Genomic DNA, 6,187 nt, shown 5'->3' on the forward strand with positions numbered 1-6,187 from the left:
GCCCAGTAAGGAGTTATTGCTTCTGCTCTGAAACAGCGCACAGCAAACATGCAAACACACCTGAAACAACAGAGAAGAAACGGCATGTGCACACAACACTGGAAGAATCATTGAATCAGAAACTTATTTGTTCATCTCTATCTCCAACCATGACATAAAGATATAAAGACATTTGAAAACTGCTTTGATACCCACACACTTACAGACACTAGATTTTCTGACAAAGGGGACAAAACTATACAATGGACAAAAGAAAGCGTCTTCAACAAATGGTGTTGGTTTAACTGTATGTCTGCATGTAGAAGAATGCAAATAGATCCATATTTATTATCCTGCACAAACTCAAGTCCAAGTGGATCAAAGATGCCAGCTCATGCTGGTAAGGATATGGAGCAAGNGAAATATTCCTCCATTGCTTGTGGGAGTGAAAACTTGTACAACCACTTTGGAAATCAATTTGGTGGTTTCTCAGAAAATTTAGAATAGTTCCACCTCAAGGCCCAGTTACCACACCTGGACATATACTCCCAAAATGTTCTACCATACCACAAGGACATTTGCTCAGCTATGTTCAGAGCAGCATTACTTGTAATAACCAGAAACTAGAAGCAACCTAGATGTGCCTCAAGGAAAATGTGCCTCAAACCTAGATGTGGGCAAAGAAAATGTGGTATATTTGCATATATTACATAGCTTTTATTTTTCAAAAAAAGAAAAAGAAAACTGCTTTGATATATATAACATATATCAAATATTAAAACTTTTGATATAATATAATTATATTATAATTAATAGCAATTTACTGAAATGTGAGACCTCATTTTCATATACTTTTAATATGAAAACAGTCTTTGGGGGTCGTTATCAAAACAACAAAAGTTGGATAACATATTCCTCATGATCTTCCCAGATTATAGAAATGAGGACTTTAGCATGTAGAGCCTCCAAAAAGTATATATATTTGCATGACCAAAGACACTTTACTAAAATACGTGGAGGAATGGCACTTGTCACCTCTATACTTAGTATGTAGTCATACCGGAATTAGATGTCTGATATAACTTTTATAGAGAAAAAAAAGAAGAAGAAAGTTTACATATAATGTGGTTTTCTTTCTATACAAACCTTTGCAAATATTTACCTGCTTACTGGTTAATTCTTCTTTTTTGTAGATTTTATTAGATATTTTCTTTATTTACATTTCAAATGTTATCCCCTTACCTGGTTTCCCCTGCGAAAACCCCCTGTCTCCTCCTCCCTACTCCTGCTCACCAACCCATCCACTCCTGCTTCCCAGCCCTGACATTCCCCTGTACTGGGGCATTGAGCCTTCCCAGGACCAAGGGGCTCTCCTCCCATTGATGACTGACAATGCCATCCTCTGCTACATATGCAGCTGGAGCCATGGGTCCCTCCACGTGTACTCTTTTGTTGGTGGTTTAGTCCCTGGGAGCTCTGGAGATACTGGTTAGTTCATATTGTTGTTCCTCCTATGTCAGGTTCCTGTCAGAAAGCTCTTGTTCGCATCCACGAAAGTGTCTGGATTTGGTGATTGTATATGGGATGGATCCCCTCAGTCTCTGCTTCATACTTTGTCTCTGTAACTCCTTCCATGGGTATTTTGTTCCTCCTTCCAAGAAGGATCAAAGTATCCACACTTTGGTCTTGCTTCTTCTTGAGTTTCATGTGGTTTGTGAATTGTATCTTGGGTATTCTTAGCCTCTGGCCTAATATCCACTTATTAGTAAGTGCCTGTTATGTGAGTTCTTTTGTCATTGGGTTACCTCACTCAGGATGATATTTTCTAGTTCCATCCATTGCATAAGAATTTCATAAATTCATTGTATTTAATAACTGAGTAGTACTCCACTGTGTAAATGCACCACATTTTCTGGTTAATTCTATCTGTAATGTCTCTTTGAAAACCTCCCAAGAAGAAGTTTGCTTATGGAGCTAGTGATCCTTGTTCTTGGGTGATGTCATTCTGGGAGGCCAGTGTTTGTAGCTACTCCACACAGCCTTTTCTGACTTCAATTGAATTCTTTGTAACAATCAAAATGAACTGGGACTGGCTGTACACAGCGTTAATCCCAGAACTTCAGAGGCAGGTGGATTTCTGTAAGTTCGGAGCCGGCCTGTCTACACAGTGAATTCCAGACTGAGGTAGACAGGTTACAAGTCTGAGGCTATTGTGGGCCACCTAGAGAGAACCTGTCTTAACAAACAAAAACAAACTGAGTCCAACCATGAAGAGAAGGTTCCTTTTTCCTCCACGTAAAACACCTCATCTCGTCTCCATCCTTAAAACAACTACATTTGGAAAGAACCACCTTGAAGATGTTGCCTTCTGTGTACAGTTTCATTTCTAGAACAAAATGTCTAGGATCCCTATACAGTTCTTCCAATCCATTAAAGAAAAACAAAGGGATTTCAATGTGTACTAATTTTAAAATGGAAAATTTGAATGTCTTGTTTTATATCATTTCAGTTGTCTGTTCATATTTAAATATCCAGCTTCAGCCTGCAGTCTCAAAGCCCACTTGGTTAAGGTCTTAGGTGACATGTCATAAACATCTCAAGATACAATTCACTGACCACATGAAGCTCAAGAAGCAGGAAGATCACAGTGTGTATACTTCAGTCCTTCTTAGAAGGGGGGTCAAAATACCCATGGGAGGAGATACAGAGACAAAGTTTGGAGCAGGACCTGAAGGAAAGGTCATCCAGTGACCGTCCCACCTGGGGATCCATCCCACAGACAGTTACCAAACCCAGACATTATTGTGGATGCCAAGAAGTGCATGCTGACAGGAGTCTTATATGGCTGTCTCCTGAGAGTCTCTGCCAGTGACTTACAAATACAGAAATGGATGCTCACAGCCATCCATTGGACTGAGCATAGGGTCTCCAATGGAGGAGCTAGAGAAAGAACCCAAGGAGCAGAAGGGGTTTTCAGCCCCATAGGAGGAACAATAATATAAACAACCAGTATCCCCCAGAGTTCCCAGGGACTAACCCACCAACCAGAGTACACAAGGAGGGACTCAAGTTTTCAGTCACATATTTAGCAGAGAATGGCCTTGTGTGTCATCAATGAGAGGAGAGGCCTTTGGCCTTGTGAAGACTCAGTGCCCCAGTGTAAGGGAAAGTCAGAACAGGGAAGTAGGAGTGGGTGGGTTTGTGAGCAGGGGGAGCAGGAAGGGGATAAGGGGGTTTTAAGAGGGGAAATGAGGAAAGCGAATAAAATTTGGTATGTAAATAAAGAAAATATCTAAGAAAAAAAGAAGTAATACTGTTCCACATGGGACATGAACTGTAAAAATATTAAAGAATTAAAAAAATAAAGTAAAATAGGCTGGATATGAAAAAAGAAATTATGTTTTAAATATTTTTAAATATGCAAATAATGTCTATAATAATTTTAATAATGCTATAGGTTGTCTCACTGAGAATAAACTGTCCAGTTAATTGAAAAAAGAAACAATCACTAATGCATAGACACAATGAATTCCTGGAGGTCTTAGTAAGTACATTTAGGGAAGCTGGAGAGATGGCTCACATATTGCTCTGACAGGAGACCTGTGTTGGGTTCTCATATCTGGCAGCTCACAAATACCTATTATTCAAACTCCCTGGGATTCAACACTTCTGACTTCATAGATGTCTGCATTCACTCAAACGTACTCACATATATGCACAAGCACACTACACATTATTAAAGTAATTTTCTTTTTAGAAGTATATATAGAAATTAAATAATCATTACTACTGTACTGAAAATATTTAGTTGAGTCTTTGTATAAGAAATATTAATATTTCAGTTACAAAGATTAGTAAATATATGTGATAGTATTTTAGTGGTCAAAATATAGTGTACTAGCACTGGAAAGTTGACCTTTGAAATATTTTAATATACAAAATCAAACAGTTTGAACTTGGTTTAAATAAGCTCTTAAAAACTTAAGAGGGAGACTGGATATAATTCAGAGGGAAAGCACCTAATTAATATGCACTGGGAAAATTCAACTTCAAGAACAAAAAGAAGAAGAAGAAGAAGAAGAAGAAGAAGAAGAAGAAGAAGAAGAAGAAGAAGAAGAAGAAGAAGAAGAAGAAGAAGAAAACAGTTTTAGACTGTTTTGTAGCTTACACTGGGTGTAGCTTACACTATAAAGTGGATAGAAGAAGAATGTCTCCTATAGGCTAATGCACTTGCAGACTGGGTCTCTAGCTTGTTTGAGGAGGTCACGTGAAGACCCAACTTTCCTAGAGGAAGCAAGTCACTGGAGATGGGCTTTTAGTGTTCATAGTGTCAACTTATTTCCAGTGTGTTTCTCTGCTTTGTGATAACAGTTTAAAATGTGGTCTCTCAAAGCTTCCTCCTGCAGCAGATGAGAATAAATATAAAGAACTACAACCTGGCACTATGCAGCGAGTGAGAATTCTTGAAATATTCAGCCTTAAAGAGAATATCAAATCTCTCCTGTCAGAGCTTAAGGAACCCAACCAAGAAGAAGGTGAAAAGAGTGTGGGAAGCAGAGAGGAAAGAGGACACCAAAAATACAAAAACAAACGCCAAAAACAAAACAGAGCAACAACAAACCAAGCTCCTCTATATCATCATGAGCAAAGCTAATAAGAACTCAAGAAGACTGAAGCGGCAGCACAGGGCCTGCATGGATCTGTACCAGGCTCTCTGTGTATGGATTACAGCTTCCAGTTTTGTTATTTTCTGGAATTCCTGAATGAGTGAACAAGTAGGTCTTTTCTTTTTGTTCCTTCTCTTGGGCATTTTCCTTCTGTTGGTTAGTCTTGTCCAAAACTGAAGTAATAGTTTTTGTTTTATCTTATTTTTTTTATATTGCTATATTTGTTTAAAAATGAATAACTGAGTGAATGAAAACCCAGCCAATAGGGTAAAGATTAACAACTGAAGCTTGCTAGGAGAGGGAAAATCAATTTTCTTCAATTTTCTTCATGTGTGCTTTGATTTGGTTACACTTTGCTGGTTGGTTTTGTTGTTATTGTTTTTCATTTTGGCCATGGTTTTACTTTGTTTTATTAATTTGGGGGTGGTGGTTGTTGTATTGGGTTTTGGATTTTTGGTTTTTGTTTTATGAGAAAAGACTTATAGTAGGTAAGAAGGGGAGATGATCTGGAAGTACTTGCAGAGTGGTAATAATGTGATCTATATATTCAAACTTAAAAATTGTTTTAGATAATAAAATTAGATAATAATGTTTTTAGATTTATTTAAAATAATAAAAAATGTGCTCTCTCAGCCTCTGGTTCTGGCTGCTGTTACTACTATGCCCCCATCATTATGAATTTTTACCCTCTGGAAACATATACCAAAATAATCTTTCTTTTATAAGTTGTCTTGATCATAGTGATAAAAAAACTTTAAAAGACAACCAATCAATCAGCAGTACTAAGCAAACATAAGAAAATGAAAGGATCAGGTAAAATCCTGGCCAGGGGAAAAAGCAGTGCTTGAGTTATTCCAAGTTTTGATGGTGGATGATAATCAGTGAATTTCCTAACTCACTAAGAAGAGAAATCTCCAATTCTTGTAGTGCTTGAACCCACTTGTACATGATGTAGGCACATGCTCACCAATGAGCTGTACGCCAAATCCTCTAAGAGCATTTTAACCTTGGTTTTCCTGAACTGATTTTATTTACAGTAAAAGTTTAAGAAGATGATTTATTCTTAAATACTAATGTTTCACAAATATTGTAAAAAGTAAAATTTCTTTTTCTAAAGGGTTTCCTACCTCTGCCAGGTAACTCTGCCAGAAACAGAGAATTTAGTGTCCTTGGGTCATGTGGGAAACATAGCTTCCATCAGCAGACACACACTGAAACCTCAGCAAAGCAAAAGTTAGATTGTGATAAGGTTATAAAAGTTAGATTGTGATAAGGTTATAAAAAAGGAGACAACAACCTGCGTTGGCAAGAGTGACATCAAATTCAGAATAAAAGACACAGGAAATCAATCCCAATTATCCATGGCAACATAGCAAATATTTTAACCTTGGATGGCTCCCCCTCATCACCCAGCAGTCAGAATTGTGTGAACTTGAAATAGAAACTCATTTCACTCTCACACAACATAATTATAAGGTAAATTTTCTGGAAAAACAATGCATGCAATAAATTCCAAAGTCAAGTGGAAGTGATTTTTAAAT

This window comes from Mus pahari, chromosome 11 (genome assembly GCF_900095145.1).
Source record: "Mus pahari chromosome 11, PAHARI_EIJ_v1.1, whole genome shotgun sequence".
NCBI lineage: Eukaryota > Metazoa > Chordata > Mammalia > Rodentia > Muridae > Mus > Mus pahari.